Source organism: Triturus cristatus, chromosome 8, assembly GCF_964204655.1.
Source record: "Triturus cristatus chromosome 8, aTriCri1.1, whole genome shotgun sequence".
In the NCBI taxonomy this organism is placed as follows: domain Eukaryota; kingdom Metazoa; phylum Chordata; class Amphibia; order Caudata; family Salamandridae; genus Triturus; species Triturus cristatus.
In genome coordinates, this window is record NC_140591.1 from 1519437155 (window position 1) to 1519458446 (window position 21292).

Below are 21292 nucleotides of genomic sequence, written 5' to 3' on the forward strand. Positions count from 1 at the left end.
AGCCAGACCCACCCGGTCCAGGTAGATGGCGTTGGTTACCCGCCGAAGTCAAAATCGCTGCGGTCTGCCCACACAAGGGCCCACCTGTTGCCACGGACCCGACACGCCTGAGAACGTCAACCAACAAAGTTAGTGCCTAAGAGACTGAGCTGGTATAATAATTTTAATTAAAGACGTGTTGTGCTTGATTTAGCTCGCAAGAAAGTGTCACTCCCAGTCATTGAAATGTCAGTCATAATTAGTCTAAAAATATGACAATGTCACACATAGCAATCTGAAACCTTGGCAGCTATGCGCAGTCTCAAACATGACGTGTGTTTTCAGAATCCTGAAAGCACACGTCGTGCTTTAGATTTGCTGCATTAATTTTCCTAATGGTGCGTGGCTGTGGGGCTGATGTGGGCCTTTGAGATAGTATTCATGTTAATTGCAGAGCACAATGGCGCTGCAAGTAACACGAATACTGTCTCAAAGGCCCACATCAGCCCCACAGCAGCGCACCATTAGGAAAATTAATGAAGCAAGTGAATGCCAGCTCTCCCTAACCCCACAGGTGGTAAGGGAGACACTTATCTGCCGCTCCCTCGTGTTATCATTGTCTCTTCCTGCCTCCCGCAACCAGGAAATGACCATATTTCGCGCTGCTCGCGTTTTAAAAGCGGCGGCGCGAACGGTCTCTCAGGGAGTGTGCGCGCTAAATCCAGGAACTGTGCACTCCGTTGTGACCATGGTGCGCGCGTTATTGGGAACAGTGCCCATTACCTGGTCCATCAAAACTTGCCAAATCTAACAAGTCTAGCATATATTACTTGAGTTTCTCTGAGAACTAGGCCCTACCATTTTAAGGCTCTTTCAGTAGGACTTCGAGACAAGCTTCTTCACAATATGCAACACCCTAAATCTGTGGTTCTTAACCTTTCGATTTATCTTCACCCTATCGAATCACAAATAACTGGAAGTCAGAGACCTCAAAGCACCCCCCAAGTAATTTGAACGATTTGTAACAAAATGTACACAAACAAGTACTCACTATATGAACTACATTCCTCTTTGTCTGCATGTTTAAATATGAAAGTGCCTAAAGACCACTTTCAGACCCAGGTCACATTAACAATTCAGGCAAACATATAAGATTGGAGCTCCAGCAGAAATGATGGGACAGAAGGAGCAACTGGATTGACATTGGCCTCAGACAGACACAGGGCAGCAATCGAACCTGGTATTGGCAAACCATGCAGTGTATTTGTGTCAAATGGTAACAAAGTGCAGGTAAGTCCTCTTTCCAATACAAGAAATTAAGCTATTTGGAGTTTGTAACAGCCTTATTACGAGTCTGGGAGTCCATGGGCCACCAGACTCGTGGGGTTGCGGCTTTGGCGGTCCAGCCACTGCGGCACCAGCAGTCCAACTGCCGCATTATCAGTCAGACCGCCATTTGACCACTGCAACCGCCAGGGGACCATGTTCCCTGGTGGTGACGCGGCAGTCTGGGGGCTCAGAATATTCTGCTGTGGCACCGGCATGCATATTTTGAGTTGCCTCACCGCCAGCCTTTCATGGCGGTCTGCATCGCCATGTAAAAGCTGGCGGTAGGGAAACAAAAGGGGCCCTACAAGGCCACCCTTGCCCCATGCAGGTAGGTGCATGCAGGGGTGTCACAATTTGTGCCCCTCTCAGTTCCAGCACGGCATGGAGTTTTCAGTCCATACCGTGCTGGAAAGTGCTGTGGCGGTCCCACATTGGGGCAGTATTAAAGGCTCATTGAACCTTTTTATTGCACTCCCGCCAGACCGCCACGCTGCCCGCCTGGCAGACAATGATTTGTATCATAATCTGGTGGGCGGGCAGTATTTGGGTTGGCTTAGAAGGGCGGTGGTGAACTACCCCACTCTCGCACCCCCAAACTCGTAATAAGGCCCTAACTGCCTTCCTTGTATAGCAGGGATGGGCATACATACATTCAACAAAAAAGAGAGGTAACTTTTTTTCAATCAAATGTAAAGGGAATGTGTTTAAAGTCCGAGTAATAAAGCTCGAGAAATTTTCAGCTCGTGTTGTTAAATGCAGTTATTTTTGAGTTGTCTCTTCATGATAAAACAGCCAAGACAGCCACATCATTTCACTCATACGAGAGCTTTATCGGGTCAGTAATGTACAGAATTACAAAGTATTTAAATAAACAATAATTACATATTAAAATCACAACATGCACTTCCAATATAACTCCTACAGAAGTATATAAAAGATGGGGTGATAAACAAATTGGCAGGCAGAACCAATATAAGATCAGACATAGTACCCATAAAGGAGATATTATTACCACATTTTCTTCAACGTTTACACAATTTTATATCATTATACTCACATAATGTTTATCAATCCAACACCAAGCTAGTTGGAAAGATTGTTTTATACAGGTCTGTTTCAACTATTTCTACCAATTGCAAATCAATTGACAGCAGATTTCATAAAACTTACAATGACTTAATTTTGCATGGCTTGTTCTTTTACTTCATCAAATAAAAAATAAAAACATTACATTACAATATTGTGATTTCAATAGACTCCCACCAAAATGTATTCTTTAAAAAAAAACATAATCAATATAGTAGTTACATTATAATTAACACATATCTCAACATCACCAGTCTGCATCCATCTATACATCTTGTTCCTAAATGGGCACTTGGGTGTATTCCCACAAAAGAGTGTCCTCAATATGTCAAAGCGCTGTAAATACAAATACTTGTAGAAACTAAAGTACAAACAAAACACCAATGAGTAAGTATACAACAGGACTATACCTAAATTGACATCCTCGCTTCATATACCTTTCAAAAGGCAGTTCTAAAGCATATCAATTGCAAACTATGAATAAATGGCTAGTGTGAATAAAAAACAACAATCAATCGACTAGAAAAACAGTTCTAAAATGCTAAAGTTCTCATGCTTCTTGGCACGATTTTGCCCGTAAGCTGAATTTTTCAAATGCCACTAAGAAAAAAAAAAAGTCATAAAATACAAAAGTCCACATGAAACAATCCTAAGATTTTGAAATGTGCATACCCCAGTATGAAGCCTTACTCATAAATCCAAACTTCAAAATACCACATGGAAAGAGGGCTGGCTTTAGCGCTGGTGGCGCTCAGTATGACAATATTTGTTGGCACCCCCTAATGACCATCTCCGTCACGGATGCCCGCATTACCAGTCTTTAACAGTGCCCCTCAAGTCTCCATTACCGCTCTCTCTCACATGCATTTAATTAGTTTTATAGTGCTGCTACCACTCATACCAGTGTATGGTGTCAGAGCACTTTACATCACACACACTACACAGAGAATATCAATCATAGGTGTTCAAATCAGCGTATAGGAAATGTTACATAAGACAGAGGACTATAAGGTATAGGAGTCACATGTCATCCATACTGGTAGGCAGGATAGTTTGAGAGCTTGGTCTAGAGAAGCACAGACTAGAAATAAAAAAGTAACACCATGGTTGGGGGATCTCTTTAATAAACAGAATCGATTTCTAACCAAATGTGCCCTTTTTACAACATTAAGATAATGAAAGACTTGGGAAAAAAGTATAACGCTCTAATCCATACCTTGCAGTTTACATGCAGTTTTTTGTTTAAACTTTTTATTGATCCAAAAAAAAGGAAAGAAAACATAAAACAGCAGTACAGCAGTGCATCAAAGTCATAGTATACATACAGACGTCATGAGCTGGTCGGCATTCAATCAATAACATTACATATCTCCATTTAAAATTACATTGTTTGTATTGGACACATCCACAAGTTTAAGTCGTTCACGCCGTAGTTCAATTGTCGGAGACAGACATATGTCCCCCCTGTATTTGTTCCACCCGCCCCTCTTGCTATCCTATTTTCTGGGGCATCCCCAGTATTTGGAGACGTCTTTTTCGGCTACCATTGCTCTATCCATATCAACTGCCCAGTGACGGACATTAGGGATTTCCCCCATACATGCAGCTTTTGGATGACAGTTAATAGATAACTGTTCTATGTTAGGATTATAAACTGCAAGTAACAAATGATCTCTCTGACAAAAGCAGTAACCCACTGACCTATTTACATTATATGCAGTTTGTGATCTGAAGTTTACATGTTCTTTGCAGCAGGCATATTAACCCTCTGTGCTACCTTACCATGGGTCAAAACTTCCACTAGAGAAACCAATGATCTCCCTCTAGGAAGAACATTAATCAACAGAGTTATCTTGACATTTTTATTGTTGTCTGAAAATTGCTGGAGGCCAGGAACGCGTCAGCAGATGCTTTTAAAACCATAATGTACTTCAAACACAGCGTTCCCACCCGAAGTCAGCCCCTGTTGCGGTCACACCGGTGGCACCGCCCTAGAGCCAGCCCTGGATGGAAAACAAAAACATAGTCACAACAAGTTGAACTTCACGTACCCACATAGGAGGAGCCATCTTTATACAGCTATTTAGCTCAAAATGCTTATGGTTATTGGCCGAAAATAATGGTAAGAGGTCAGATGGGTCCGCAGACCACAGGTAAAGAAGTGCTGACCTAAATAGCTTACTTTTTTTATCATCTTGTCCCTTTCCTATAACTGCATTTCATAGGGGCCCTATTTCATACTTCTGTGTGAATGGCTTACAGTCCTGCAGAGAAAGGAGAAGTCCTGAAAAAACACAATTGCTCAGCTCACCTCAAGACCATGGACATCTGCATGATAGTTTCAGAGGGCACTGGGACTTATGTCCTCCTGCTTCCACATGCTCCTCTTCCATGTCTGACATTTGTTTACCACTGTAGTAGTCCCCACATTCATTAGAAAAGACACCCATTGCACCAGTCTTACTCTGTGTTCTTTTTGCACCAATTTCCAATATTTATCACCCCACTGATGAACCATTTGACTCACCTTTAGCGGGGGATCCCCTTGTTCTCTTGCTCTTCTGCCCCAAGGGCAGCATAGCAGGGACTAGAGATGCTCGCATAGCTCTTGCCATCTGCTAATTATAAGCTTAGGTAGTTGTGAGACTATCTTGCAAAATAATGCCCTGGATTTGAGCTCAGCCAAATCCAGGGATGTTCTGTTCTTCTTCATGCTACCTATTAAAGTTAGCAATCGTGCTCGGCAACATTTAAATCTTAATTAACTACCAGTTTCCTTCAACTAGCCCATCTTCAGATCCAGTGGGTTTGTTAAAAGGATCTTTATCATCAATTGGAATGACCTGAAAGGTAAATGAGCTATGAGACAACTAGAACTGTCTTTACCAGTTGCAACAATACCCCTCTCTATATAGATAATAGTGATTCTGAAAGCTATAATTTAGTATTTAGCGTATCTTATCCTTTTATTCCTTTATTTGTTATTTGTTGGGCACTACAGTCCACTTACAGGCTGCTTCAGAGTGTTCAGGAATGAAAAGAGGATAGGCTGACGATAGCAAGTTAGAAACAGGTAACATATATCGGTCGCAGACAGCTAAATTACAGTTCCTGTTATCCAGTGTCAGACTGGGACAAAAAATAAGCCTGGTCACCTAAATAAAAGTGGCCCCCCATTAGGGAACCAGATAGCTACAGAAGTGTCCCACAACTACACATCAGGTCAGTTTTGAATTTGTAAAGACATGCTGTATGGGTTTTTTGCAAAGTATGGGACATTGCATGCATGTGTGTTTGCTGCAGGCAATTCTTGTGGTATTATTGGGGAAACCAACATTTAAAACCAGCCCACCTGGCCATCAAACAGGCCAGGCCCACAAGCTGTTAAAAAACCGGCCCACACACTGATCTGTCAGACCAGCCTATCGGGCGCTGCCTCATTACCCTACAGAATTGTCTGACCCTGCTGTTATCCAGAGGAAGAGTATGACTGTTTTGTGGACCACTGCAATGTGGAGCAAAGGTTAATTGCCCCGTGCAGTGTCAGTAGGTTGTTCCATCCGGCATCATGGGGAATTGATGTTTCGTGTTCATGAACTGATAATCAGTTAGAGGCACATGAACAACCTGGCAGAACACAAGAGTCTTGTACTCATCCAAGGCTGGTGTCATCCATTTTGGGCTGTGGGACATTGAGGCCTCCAAGGTTTTCTGCTGGTGCACCTGCTGTTACATTCCGCAAAAGTTTTATTGGCTGCCGAACTCAGATTGTGGGCTGACTTGTACTTGTGAAATAATTAGAGGCGTAGTTAGAGTCTCTCGCCATCAGAAGTCAGTCAAATGTGATGATTCTGAAGGCGGAGTCTCAACAAGTTCCATTGTCAGAAACCATTGACCCGGCAGCCCGTCAGATAAATATCTGCATGGTCACGCTATTGGGGGACCGTGACCTAGGGGCAGAGACAATGCCACTGATTTTCCCTGCCAAGGTCTGACATGAAAGGCATAACGGACCTGAGTAGGGAAACAAACCAATGGCCTGAACGACTGGGAAAATTATCCCCGCGTGTCATGGCCATTGTTATCTTGCTTTTCAGAAACAACTCCCCAGTTATGGGTGTTGTTTATAAACAATAATATAAACAAGCATTTGCAATGCAAATAGGTCTCGCATTTGTGAGTTAGAGCTATTGACATTGTAAATGGCAATGTTTTTTACCTACACGTTTTATTTTTGGAGTGAATGTATGTAGTGTGCAAAATCCCTTGGAAAGGTCCTGCACTTCGTAATAAATATATTGAAAAAGACGCAAAGTGTGGATTGTGTCAACAATTGCTTGGCACGTACCTCATGGGGGAAGTGTCGTCACACATGCACACCGTGGTGCTTTTTTTTTTTCAGTTTAAAATGCTTTATTGAGATAACTTGAAAGAATACAGAAATACTGACCAATACACATGATCTTAACAATGATGAATGAAGGAGACAGTAGGCCAATACTATCTAATAAGTAAACAAAAAGCATTTTATAAGGTTTTATGGATGAGAGGGGAGGAACAGAAGAGAGAAAGAAAGAAAGAAAAGAAAAAGAAAAGAGGAGGAAGGAGAACAGAAGAAAAGAAGAGAGGGAAACAATATGAAGAGGGTAGGAAGCAAACATGGCAAAATAGAAGAAGTAGATAAAGAAGTCAAAAAGTGATTGTCAGTTGAGTAAAGGAGAAAATAAACAATATAGGAGATATGATAAGGAGGACAGAGCAGAAACAATCATTCATGGAGGTTTGAAATTCTCAGAAGAGCAATGTGAAGTACGCCTCGACGCCATGCGATCAAGGTATGATGTGAGGGGCAACCAAAACAAGTCTCTATTAAGAGAGGGAGTGGAGGAGGCAGCAAAGCGCACATCAAGCCTATGGTGAAGACAAAGGGAGTTCCACCAGCATTTTATGGATAGATTAGTGAGAGATTTCCAGTTAAAGGCTGTGGGGCAGATCTATGTCGGAGATGCGCCACTTTTACGCCGCCGTTGCGTCACTTTTGTGACGCAGCGGCGGTGTAAACCCTGCGCCACGTTGCGCCATATTTACATCGTGACGCATCTATGGAGATGCGTCACGATGTAAAGCCCTGCGCCACGTAAAACCTGCGTCAGGTTTCACGTGGGCGTGTCGACATAGGGGGGGGCGTTCCGTCGCAGGAACGCCCCTGAAAAGTGACTCAGTCAAATCTATAAGATTTGACTGAGTCACTTTCCCAACGCTGTTGCGCCAAAACCCTGCTCCTGCTTGAAGCAGGCGTAAGGCTTGACGCACCATGTTAGGGATAGGGTTGGTTGGAACAGTGCTGGAGTTGCGTCGCGCTTGCGACGCAACTGAAGCACTGCGCCAACCTTACGCCATTGGATGCGTCACGCATCTGTTTATTCCTGCGCCATGATGCGCCGCATTATAAATGCGGCGCATCATGTGTGGCGCAAGGGTAAACTTGCGTGACGCATCATTCCTGGCGCATCCTTGCTGATTTGCAGGGATGCGCCAGGCAACATAAATCTGCCCCAGTGTGTTGGAATGCCAGGGCAAGCATAAGGTCTAATAGACCAAAGCAGTCTGAGGGGATACCTAAGGAATCAGAAAGGCTGCCTAAGAAAAGAAGAGGAATAGAGTAGGCGAGAGAGATGGAAAATAGTCGAGAAACATAAGACCAAACCTCACGCCACAGAGTAGCAACAGGGGGGCAAAGAAAGAGAAGGTGAAGAAGATCAGCATCAGAGGAACCACAGGTCCAACAATTAGAACCATGAGTAGGGGAGAAACGAGAAATCGAAACCGGGGATAGATACAATCTGTGATAAAGAAAAAACAAAGACTGAGTCAGGGAAGCAGAGCGAGATATTTTCAATGATCTGGACCAGATTTTATCCCAAAGAATAGTCGACCAGTCACAACCTAGATCTAACTCCCAAGCGCACTCCAGCTTAGATTTAGAACGGTTCAGAGGAGGGGACGAGAAAGATTTATAAATAAGAGATGCTTTGGGCAGATTGAGCAAGATTTGAAGGAGAGGAGGCTGGGAGATAGGAGATGATGAAGGAGGGAGGGAATAGTAAACATCGAGAAGGAGAGTCATGAGAACAGTGAATTTGCGAAAGAAAGACTGAGGACAGTGAAATACAAGACGAAAGCTAGGAAAGGAGCATGGGATAAGTCCGTCAAAGAGCTGCTTAACCCATACGAGACCCTTTGACCTCCAAGAAGACCAATAAATAGGCCTATTATTTAAGAGGATAAGTGAATTATACCAAATAGGGGATTCTAAAAAGGATTCACGAGTAATAGGAGTAGAACAGACTAGAGAATGCAGAAGGGAGGAGGTATGTTTGAATAAAGGAAGAGAAGTGAATGGGTTTTTAACAGAGAAATGTATGGTTTCAAGAGGAGAAAACGGAGAGAGTAGTGAACGCTCAATAGAAAGCCAAAGAGGATCAAAAGGAGAGGGTTGTGAGATAAGCCACCTAGAGGCCTGACGCAGAGAGAAAGCCTTATGATAGAGACGGAAATCTGGAAAGTTGACTCCACCGTTCGGTTTAGGTTTACGAAGGATGGCTAATGCAATCCTGGACCTCTTATTCCTCCACAGAAACTTAGAAAGGCAGGAATCAATGCGTTTAAAATGGACATCCGGAATGTGCACAGGGAGCATGGATAAAGTATATATGAGAATGGGAGATACCATCATCTTAATCGAGTCAAGTCGACCCCACCATGAAAGATAAAGAGGGTTCCAAGAGGATAATAATTTATCAATACGGGAGAGAACTATAGACATATTCAATTGAATGGACGTGGCGATGGAATTTGAGAACCATACTCCGAGATATTTAATTTTAGAGGAGTTCCATGCAAAACCAGTAGAAGAGAATTGATGTGGGAGTCAATATTTTGTAAGGGGAAGAATCTCAGTTTTATCAGAGTTGATCTTATATCCAGAGACTTGTGAGAAAGAGGTAAACTCAGATAGTAGAGCTGGAATAGATTGTTCAGGGGCAGAGATAAATAAAAGGATGTCATCAGCATATGCAGAGAGTTTCAGATGTGTCTTGCCATACAGAAAGCCAGAAATAGAAACATTATTTCGAATAGACGTCAAAAAAGGTTCAAGGGCAAGAACAAAAAGAAGCGGGGATAAGGGGCAACCTTGACGGACACCACGTTGGAGAGGGAAATACGAAGAGAGATGGCCGTTGACAAGAACAGATGCCTTAGGGGCTGAGTAAAGCAAGGAGATAAGGGAAATAAATTTAGGACCAAAGCCATGCCAACGTAAAGCAGCGAACAAAAAGGACCAGTCCACCCTGTTGAAAGCTTTCTCAGCATCAACAGAGATAGCAGCAAGAGGAATGGAAAGAGACGTGACTTTATTTAAAACGTTAAGGAAGAGGCGAGAATTGTCTGAAGTGAGTCTACCTTTGACAAAACCACACTGTTCTTTCCCAATGAGATGGGGCATAAGAGGATCCAGACGTAAGGCAAGGAGTTTGGCGAATAATTTATAGTCTACGTTGACTAAAGATATCGGACGGTAATTTTTACATAGTTGAGGGTCACGACCTTCCTTGGGGATAAGGCAGATCGTGGCCTCATGGAAAGAGCCAGCTGCAGAGCCGAAGAGAAAAAAGGATTGAAAAAGTGACAGAAGTTTAGGGAGCAAAAGATCAGAGAAATGCCTGTAAAACTCAACAGAGAAGCCGTCGGGGCCCGGCGCTTTGCCTTTGGTGAGAGTCCTTAAGGCACTATCCAGTTCAGTGATAGAGAGGTCGTGCTCAAGATCAGGGAAATTAAGATGGGAGGTGGAGGGGGTAGGGAGCTTTTCAAAGTAGGATTGGAGAAGAGAAGGGGAAGGAGGAGATTCGGGTGTATAGAGGGACTGATAAAAAAGTTGGAATTGGTTAGGAATCTCTTGTTCCTTATGAAGAAGTAGGTTATCCGAAGAGTATATGGAGTCTATAGAGGTACGCTCTTTGCGGGTTTTAAGATAGTTAGCTAGAAGCTTACCTGATTTATTGCGACCCCCATAGTAACGAGCACTGCTCCGAAGCAAAATTGAAGAGGCATTGTCAGTCGTGGTTTTGTTAAAATCCATTTTAGCACGTATAAGGTCTGGCAAAACAGACTTGCTAGAGGAAGTATAGAATTTATGCTCTAAAGATTTAATATGAGCCAACACACTTTTCTGCTTTTTAAGAAAATGTTTCTTCTTTTTAGAAACAAAATCAATAACAAAGCCCCGTGCAGTCGCCTTAAAAGAATCCCAAATAACATGAGGGGCCAAAGAGGGGTCAGAATTAAGTAAGAAGAATTCATTAGCAAAGGAAAGAAAAGAGGAAGAGAAAAGAGGATCTGTGAGGAGGGAATTATTAAATCGCCAGCGGGAAGGTTTAGGAGGTGCAGGGAGAAGATCGAAGGTAGTGACAATAGGTGCATGATCAGAAATAACTATGGGTTCGATAGAAGAGGATAAAAGATTCTGAGAAAGGGATTGAGAAAGAAAGATGTAATCAAGGCGGGAGAGGGAGGCATGAGGAGGCGAGAAGAAGGAGTAATCAAGGGTGTCAGGGTGTGAAAGTCTCCATGAATCAATGAGATGTGACTGTGAAATGGTGTCGAGAAATTGTTTGTGTGATTTGTGAGGATTAAAACGGACAGAAGATTTGCGGTCAAGAAACGGGTCAACAATCTGATTGCAGTCACCTCCTAAAACAAACATGGTATCTTTATGCTGAAAACATTTCGAGGTAATTACAGGCCAAAAATTACAATCAGGGTGAGTAGGGCCATAAACATTAAGAACAGTTAGGGATACAGAATTGATTAACAACTTAGCTAATACCCATCGACCATCAGTGTCAGTATCTTGGGAAACAACTTTACATTTTAACCTTTTATGGCATAAAATAGCAACACCATTCTTTTTATTAGAAGAGGGAGAGAATAAAACCGTGCCCACCCAGCTTCTTTTCAACTTAAGCGATTCCGCTTCAGTAAGATGAGTTTCTTGTAAAAGTACTACATCGGGGTTGTAAGAAGCTAGGTGGGAAAGGACTCTCTGTCTCTTAATCGGGTTAATAAAACCTTTTACATTCCATGAAATAACTTTGAAGGCAAAAACAGTAAATGTTGAACATGGAAAGAAAGCCACAATAACAGAAAATAAGAAAAAGATGCCAATAAATACATATGAAGAGAAGAAGGAAAAAGAAGAATGGAAGGTGCAGTTAAAAGGGGATGAGAAAAAAGATGTAATAACAGAGTAGGCAGAGAAAAGATAGGAATAAATAACAGAAGAGGCGAAAAGGAAGGGGAAGAAGAGGAAGGACAGGAAGAAGAAAGTACAAGAAGTGACAGTACATATCCAAAAAGGACGACTGAAAGAGACATACCTGAGAGGGAGAAAGGGGAGATAATGGGGTTATGGAAGGATTCGACAAGAATGACCACCCAAAGCCAGGAGAACCAACTGCACCAGGACGGGAAGGAACAAAACGAACCACATGGGATGGAGAATAATAATAATACACCAGCCAATCTAGGGAAGGAAAAAGATAATGCAAACAATTAGACTAAAAAACGACAATATAAAAGCAGAGAATATACATAGGAAACGAAAACACAATCCAGCAACTAATAAAAAACAATGACAAAGGCGACAAAGGGAAGCCCACACCAGAACATTAACCGAGAAAACCTGCAAGAGAAGAAAAGAGGTTAAGATAGTCAACCATTGGCAGCATTGGAGGTATCCATGCCAGCATTAGTCTGAATATGAATGAAATTTTTAAGTTCGGCAGGATCATGAAAAGTCCACGTCTGATTCTGATGGGTCACCTTGAAGAGGCAGGGATGGAATAAACCATACCTAGCACCCAGAGAGCGTAGAGAAGGTCGAAGACTCAAAAATTCCTTTCTTCTCGCAGCAGTAACATTAGAGACATCTTGCGAGAGGAACACCCTCTGGCCCATCCAGGAGACTTGGCGTTTGGATCGGGCTGCAGAAAGGACCAGAAGGACATCAGTGAACTTCAGAAATAGGATGATGACTCCTCGTGGTTTAGCTGAGGCTGAGGAACGAGGACCAAGTCTATGTGCTCTCTGGATACTAAGAGAAGTAGTAGAAGGGATGTCCAAAAGTTTCAAAAGAAAAGAAGAGAAAAATGCAACAGGGTCATCTCCTTCCAAAGATTCCGGCAGACCATAAATCCGTAGGTTATTCCTCCTGTTTCTATTTTCCAAGTCCTCAGTGTGCTGTTGAAGTGTGAGAACAGACTTTTCCAGCGAGGAAATACGTTGAGAGTTAGTGTGGATATCTGTAATCTGCTGCTCCACGGAGGATACTCGGGTGTCCATAGTCGCCCATCTTGCCTCAAACATTTGCATTTTTGTATTGGTCTCTTCCACAAACGGGCGTAAAGCGCAAATTTCCTCCAGCAGTAGTTCCATAGAGATGGGAGACGATGGTTTATCGGGAGGAGGAGAATCTTGCTTCAAGCGCTTAGAAGAAGTAGTAGGAGGAGACGCTTTATTAGAGGCTGATGATGATGGAGAAGGGCGAGTGGGAGCCGCTGCCGCCATTGTATCTGTAAGTGAGGAATGATCTGCTGTTGAGGAAGAAGAGGAAGAGGGCGTAGGAGAAGACTTCGAGGGCACAAAGACGAACTTTGGATTGCGTAGCTTGCCCATAGAGCCCAAACGAGCAGAAGACAGAATGAAAAGGACCCTGGCGAGCGTCGTGTACCACAAATAACAAAGTTCAAAAAATGAGGCAACCGTGTTCAACTATGTGTGGTAAAGCTCAATAACGGTCCATAGAGATGTGTGGAAAACCAGCAGAGAAGTTTACTAAAGGGCAGCAGCACACCAGGTATCAAAGGTAGTCCCAACTAACGATGAGCTGACCTTCAAAGAGTAGCAAAAATGACCTGCGGACATCCAGGAGCCATGCAGAGTATATTTATTTGTTAAGGAAAATGGGAAAGTCTAAAACTTCTTATTCATACTTGAGGTAGAGAGGCAGAAGTCACCCATGAGGCAGGAATAATGGCTGGTGAGGAAGAAAAGCTGCAGCATAACATGAGGGAGAGTAGGAAGCAGCTGTCAAAAATAGAGGTAAAAGGAGGTGCAGATGTTCAGAAGCAGCGGGCAGGTATAGGAGGAGCCATCAGGCACTATCAACTGTTCTCCGTGTGAGGAGAATTTACACAGATTTGGCCGCGCGCGAAAGACGCGCCTGCCTCAAAATGGCGGACGCGCTGAGGCACCTACAGTTCCAGACGAAAAACGGAGCATTACCGCACAAAGGTCGGGTCTGGCGGTCACATCTGAGGCACACCACGGTCTGTAGGCGGCAGCCGAAAGAAATCCACAGGAACGTGCTGAAAAACAGCAGAAACGGAAGAGAAGTCCGTCTCGGTGCAGCGGAGCTCCGGAGCCAGGCGGCCATCTTGTTCGGCATCCAAGCCACGCCCCCCACACCGTGGTGCTTTACTAATGCGAAACTCATTAATAAAAGTAGTGCTCACAGACTAACCAACGCGATCGGGATCGGAGCATGTGAATCCGAATCCCGGCTTCTCTTTCATTTTCTAGACTATTTGACTCACCCTCCTGCGTCTTGGTTATCTCCCAAACACTGGGAGGCAATGAAGTTTGCCAAGGGGGCAGGGAGCAGGGGGGCTTCGGGGGTACATGAAAATGTATTAATTGCCTAGTTGTCAAAGGTCGCCCGGTGCTATTAGTTAAAAGTGTGCAGATTTCATTAAGATATTAAGAGTACTTTACTCGCATCTTTGAGAAAATCAACATTAACTAAACAAAATGCCAGAATGCGTGTCAGTTTTCACAGTGTTTTAGACAGTACTGGTTGCTTAGTTGCATTGCATTCATTTTTGTATTTACTCTTTTACACAGCATTCAAAGTAGGTTACCTAACCGCAAAGCCCCGAGTTGTTAAATGACCCATAGAAGGGAGTGTTTTACAGTTGAGCAAATGTGTCCAAAAGTAATTTTGGTAGTGCCATGGAATGATCAGCCAATGAGGTACTCGGTGAGCAGGTATTTAACTACACGTTCAAAACGTACGGTATTGTGGCTGTTGTTTGTTTGTACACAGCTACCTCTCCGAATGTGTTTATTAACACAGAGCTTCATCTACCAGACAGTGCTCACAGAGGGGCGACTAAAGCACAGAACAAAATGTATTATTTTATCCTGAGTGTGAAGGCACCCAGAAGGCTTAGGTGCCCACCCGGAGAGGCTGGGGATCCCAGCGCTTCTACAGACTCTGCTGTGCTCCTCTGCACCAGCAGGGCACAGCTCAGAATCTGCAGCTTCTGCTAAGAATAGGTGAGGGGGATGAGGTTGGGGTATGCGGGAGTTGCCGGCAGATTTCCAGGTTATTTAAAGTGATGATTCTGACTTGAGGCAACGGAGACTGACTTTGTCTATTTGTCTGCATCAGTCTATTTCTCTACCAACTACTGGGCTCACGGTCATGTATCCATTCATCTCACTTTATTAGAGGTGCGCGAGCCAATAAATTAATTAACAGGTAGAGCCAGCCGGAGACGAGCCAAGGGTATACGAGTCAGTGGGCGAGCCGTGAAAATGATCGGCATGTTAATCATACAGTAAACATGAAGTAAATGTGCGATAATGTCTCTTAAGAATTGAAAAAAGTGCATTTCTTTAGCGTGTCACCTCAGTACACAAGATTATAGCACTGAATTGAGAGGAAGTTATTAAAAGTGCTCCTTTTAAGCATGAGTTAAAACATTCCCGCCCGACAACAATGCCATTTGAGAACTAAGAGGCGTCAGTTGCCATGCATACCCCAAACGTTGCCTAGAGTCTTATTATATTTAGAGTAACATTAAAATCTAGTTCATTAAACACAAGAAGTTTTTGTACAGCACGCATCTTGAATTCGCATATTTCAAGGTGGCAATAATAAAGATGAAAACGGTAGTGCCAGCAGGCAAGAAAATACGAACAGATGTGGGGGGAGGGCGGGTGAGGGTGAGAAGTCACAGACTGAGGGAGGGGGCGGTGGGGTGGGGAGACAGGGAAGAAAATAGTGTTAGGAGTAAAGGGGCCAATAGCCGTGGAAGGATACAAATGATGAATGAGGAGGGACTAACAAGCCTCAAACCAATCGGAAGGCAGCATTTAAGACAAAAGCCAATGGGCAGAGAGTGGGCGGAGCTTCCACGAAGCTTCCACACTACAGTATAGACTGCATGTCTCACAAAGCGATGGCGGGGCATTCGCGCTGCAACGCTAGGCGAGACCTAAAAGAAAATAGTGTCAGAATTAAAAGGGACAATAGCCGTGGAAGGATACAAATGCTGAATGAGGAGGAACTAACAAGTCTCAAACCAATCGGAATCCAGCATTTAAGACAAAAGCCAATGGGCAGAGAGTGGGCGGAGCTTCCACGAAGCTTCCACACTACAGTATAGACTGCATGTCTCGCAAAGTGATGGCAGCGCATTCGCGCTGCAATGCTAGGCGAGACCTAAAAGAAAATAGTGTCAGGAGTAAAGGGGCCAATAGCCGTGGAAGGATACAAAAGTTGAATGAGGAGGGACTAACAAGCCTCAAACCAATCGGAAGGCAGAATTTAAGACAAAAGCCAATGGGCAGAGAGTGGGTGGAGCTTCCACGAAGCTTCCACACTACAGTATACACTGCATGCCTCGCAAAGCGAGACCTAAAAACGAGGCAGCCACTTGATAGCGAGTTATGACAAAAGTGCATTCACCAGTACAATGGATGACCTTTCATCGCGAAAATCCCACCCAGGCTGCTGTGGGACCAAATGTTGGGACAAAGATGACAACTCGCATCCTTACTTTGCATGCTCAGTTTAGGGGATCAGTGAGCATATGTGGTCACTGGAAAGGTAGCTGAAAATGTCTTTGTTTACCAAATAGTAAGATTTCTGTTTTAGAGCCATTGAGGCACGAGGCATTGTTGCTTTCCTTCCTCCTTATCTCTACATGGGTAAGACAGTTAGTAAAATCTATCTGCCATCTCTGTGTTCTCCTATATAGATCATGATCCATGCATAATCTGCGTCGGTTTAACATGACATCTTGAATCGGTTTATAACATGGACTAGATGGTGTAAATCTGCCATAAAGAGCCACGGCACTAAGATGATCGTTGAGTTACTGAGGTGAACTGACCAAGTTATTTTTATTGCTTGTGATGTCAAAGGAATGACATAATCCGTGCTAGGACTAGCTGTGTAAGGCTGGTGTAGTCTTACGGCTATGGAGTTGGATGTTGTGATACACAGTGTCATAAGCTGAGGAAAGGTCTAATAGTATTGCGGCTGCATGTTGTTTTTTTCACATACTCTTCGTAGTTCCTCACATATGCCAATGACCATCGATTCTGTGCCTCTAGTTCATCAAAAACCTAATTGCGAGTCATATACGAAGGGTGATTCTTTATCGATGCAGCTCTCTTGTTGCCTTCTTTTCAAGTATCCTTGCTTTAATCAGTAAATTTCAGATGAGTGGATAGTTGGAAATATCATTAATGATGTATGGGGCTTATTCAGGAGGATGGGTATTGCAGTTTTTTCCAACTGGTCAGGTCCACCTGGTGATGACCTGAGGCATTAACAATGTCAGTTAGTGTGGGAGGCAGCGAGAAAGTCAGGTGATTGATTCTGGTAAATGGGAAGAATTTGTGGAGGCTCATTGTGGACTTGGGCAGTTTGGGGTCCAACCAGGGCATAACACAGGCCCCCGCAGTCCCCGTGTTGCTGGGGGCCCCCGCGCTCCAGGGCCCCCTCACTTCATTATGAATTAAATGGTGCGCACGGCAGGCACGCCTGGGCCCCGGCCGGGCCTCAGAGGCTTATCATCAATTAAATGGTGCACTCACGCCTACCTCTTAAGCTGCAGGCCAGGCCCAGCCCTCAGGTCCGGTGAGTCTGCGTCGGAGCCCAGTAGTGGTCCATGGGTGACAAGCAATAAGCATTTCTTGCCCTCTCTATCTGTGTGGGCACCTGCTTTCAGAAACTGTGCATTCCCCAAATGTGTTTGTTAGAGCGAAGGTCAGCATACTAAGGGAAGTTAGTGATTTTTTTCCTGTACTAAAGGAGATTTCGTACTCTCAGTGCAGAAGCCAGATGTGATGGTTACATTGCGCTTTCCCTAAAATGCTCTATTTTGGAAAGAACCGACCAAAGTTCATGAACCCTTAAAAACATGCTTAGCTCCCTTTCATGTCACACCACAAGGCAGATTCAGCTGCGCGCCAGTACAGAACTTGTGCATAAATGACATAAAAATACACTAAGAAGGATTTGTAGCTCAGCCCTCTTCCGGCATTTGATTCCTACGGTTAAGACATTCAGCAATTGCTTGAATAAAGTATTATTCAGATTTTTAGGTCTCGTCTGACCCAGCGCATGCGCTGGTCTGGCGAGACTTATTGAGAGGGTTCCAAAAAGTGCTACCAGGCCAGCCTAGAGCCACAGTGCACGTGCGCGGGCGCGCGCGCCGCGCTTTACCGCCATTACTTTCGGTTTTGCGGCCGCTTTGATGTTTGATCGTGATCGTGATCACTTTCACTTTCGCCGCTTTGCATAGCCAATAGGTCTCGCTTTTGGGACCTTATAAGTATTTAGTTATGCAACTGTTGCATGGCTAAACACTTATAAGGCCCCAAAGGCGAGACCTATTGGCTATGGCAATGCTTGTTGATATTTCTCAGCAGTATTTCTATCTCGCTGTCGTGATACTGAATATTAGTTTTACTAGTCTGGTTAGAGAACGCGTGCATTGCAGTGAAGTGTCCATGAACTGCTCTAGGGGTCTGTGTTAGATAGTATTTACCCAGTCTCCGGAGGGATTATTGGGTATCCCCAGTGTGGTGTAGCTGTCCACTGAATGCCCCAATCCCTGATTGACTATTTCTAGTGGTGACAGTCAATAAAACGCTTTGCAGCTGGTTCGTATCATCTCTTTTGCTTACGTCTGGCACTGGCACTATTTGGATAGGCATGGCGGATACTGCTTTGGCTGTGTTATGTTATATCAGGTGTTATAGGCACCTTGCACTCTCAGTATCCAATAACAATGTTAGTCCAATCGAAAACTCTGATATGGCCACTGGATTTATTTTGGGAGGGGAGGAGGGGGGATAATCTGGCAATAATCTCTTGGCATGTGCCACCACCAATGCTGAAAGTACTGGAGATATTTTCTCAGACCATAGGAAATTTGTGGGTTGTTGGAGCTGATTATGGGGACACCACTATGTTTTGGCACTGATACCATGTCTGTGGCAAGTACTAAGCATTGCTTCTAGATGATGCGGGAGCTGATCCATGGGACTGTGATAATACTGACACATAAACTGGAGCTGCTGGCAATAATACCAATGAGTGACAGAAGACATGGTGACTTTGTTGCTGGAATCTAAATTATGCTGCCATGGATCATAGGGGAGTCCAGGGTTACTAATAATGATTTTTTTTAGATGCTATTGGGCATATGGAGGCTCTGACACTAGTTGGGGGTCATTTGGGATGCTGGCAAATATACAGAAAGCAGGCAGTTTTAACTTTGATGTTGGGCACACTAGCCATGCTCACACTGATAGATAGCAATGTAAAGCCATTGGAAATGATAAGTGTATGTTAAGTGTTTAAGATGGAGAACCCAAGAATGCTGTGGGGTTGGTCCTTTCGCTCAAGGCCCATTGTGGGTCTTACCCACATTCTAATAATGCGCTGGGGAGTAATGTGTGTCTTTAGTGAATTCTCTGGAGGTATTGTACACATACAAGCACCGAGAGAGTGAGAATTTGTGACAAAATGTTTGGTCATTTTTGGAGTATTGTGTGCGGGCCCAAGTAGAACAGAAAAATAAAAAAGATGGGGCCCGATGACTCTTTCTCCATAAAACAAATTATATGAACGTTCAACACTCATTTGGGACAATCAGTAGCTGGAGAAGGGAAATGCAAGAGTGTCTACGAAAAAAAGAATAGCATGATGAATTCCAGTAAATAAAGGTTATAATAGTTAAACCTACTTCAACTAAGATGTTACGGCCGACACCTTCATCTTACCGCATGGAAAGTTGACACCATTGGCCCCACACTCAGGGATAATGGAGCAAGTGAAGGTGGCAATGCTATTAGAGGAGAAATAAGCAAGAGTAATAGAGGAAGCCTGAGCTATTCACGGTAGAATTGTCTAGAGGCATTTGATTGAAAGAAGACCTACAAGTATGCAAAAACGATTAATGGTTAATTTGGATAAAAGAAAAAGGATCCTAGACTGGAGGATAAGAGATACTATAATTGTCCTCTCCGCAAATAAATAAACATGATATTTTGCTCTCTAACCCCTGAAACCAGGACTCAATCAATACAGTTGTATTTCATGTCCAGCAGTGGCGTAACATACGCCCCTGAAGCCCCCACGGTGCGGGGGTAGGGGGCAAGCTCAAGGTGGGGCCCTCAGCACAGTACCCTGGCATGAGAGCTCCTGGTTGAGTCCGGAGGTGGCCCCTCCATGTACTTTGCAGGGGGGGCCCACTCAAGTTTTGTTACGTGTGTTTGGCTAGTAAGATTCTCACCCGCCACTATGACTGGTGCCCAGACAATTGCTTCATATAGACTTGACATGCCCTGGGGTCAATTAGAAGTCATTTGCAGGTGTTGTTTCTTCAGCATGGGTTACGTCATCACTCTAATAAATGTATTCTCAGATTGGTAGTCAGATTCATAGACTCTTCAGTTGGATGGGCCAGCAGCTTAAGAGGCACTGACGGAACCCTCATGCACCTATAACATTTTGTTAGACCTCCTCCCTACCCCACACACCACAAGACCGCCTATAAGAAAGGGAACAATTAACATGGGTTGAGGCATGAGATCTTTAGAAGTGCTGACCTAGAGAAACTGTATATTCTTAGAAAAAAAGTGTTCCCTTGATTATTTTTTCATTGGGTATTGGTAGGCTTCCCCCACTTCCCCCATCTTTGACATGATGAGAAGCTGGAGATCAGGGTAGTCCTCTTTTTGGAAACTATCTTGTTTTGGGGGAGGTGTAGTTGGAGAGCAGGGAAAAAGTACATGAATTCACCCCTATTATGTTTTATATGATGGAGAGCTTAGAGCCTATTTCTTCATACTTCCCTGTTGTAGTGTGATTTATCTAACATTTAGATTTAAATATTTTAATTGATTAAAAAATGGCCAATCATGCAAGAACCATCCATGCAAAATACATCACACAATGAAGGTAAGAAACATGTTCCAAATAACTCTTTGCTGCTAACCGCAGTATCAGTTGGAGTTTACTGCAAAGAATTTTAATGTCAGAATTCAAGCAACCCATCAACTAGGCAACAAGTCAACTTCTCCGTTAGGTTAGCAGGGGAAGAAAAGATAAAGCTAAGAGAGTTTAAGGAGGAGGATAGAAAAAAAGAAAGCAGAGATTGTGATTAAATACCATAGGATTTTCATGGTAATCCATACAGGATACCTCCCCAGTCTGCCACCGTGGCCTCAAGGGCTCACGTGAGGATTCGAGCAGTATCGACAGCTGAAATAATCACTATCACAGATGCTATCAGTAAGCAAAGTTCAGTTTGCATTTAGTTCATGTATAATCCATCAAAAGAAGGTTTGCAACATCCCTGTCCATTGAAAAAAGCCGAATTTGGCTTTATTCACCACTTCCAGTCAAGCCTAATTCCACGATAGAATTGCGACACCCAGTCTCAGAAGCTCTTTCCGAACCGCTGCAAGTTCCTCTCTTATTGTTTGTGTAGCTGCACTAATGTCTTGGAAAAGAAAACCCTGTGTACCACCT

The 21292-nt window shown here is 43.7% G+C and overlaps 1 long non-coding RNA gene across 1 annotated transcript in view; it reads right to left on the bottom strand.

Moving 5' to 3' along the window:
* Positions 1-4266: 4266 nt before the first annotated feature.
* Positions 4267-21292, bottom strand: part of LOC146806036 (uncharacterized) — a 134443-nt gene continuing 117417 nt past the window's right edge. The window contains exons 2-3 of the long non-coding RNA XR_014967977.1: positions 11832-11977; positions 4267-4397 (exon numbers count right to left, since the gene is read on the bottom strand). This is a non-coding gene — a long non-coding RNA (uncharacterized LOC146806036). The remainder of the gene's footprint in view (positions 4398-11831; positions 11978-21292) is intronic.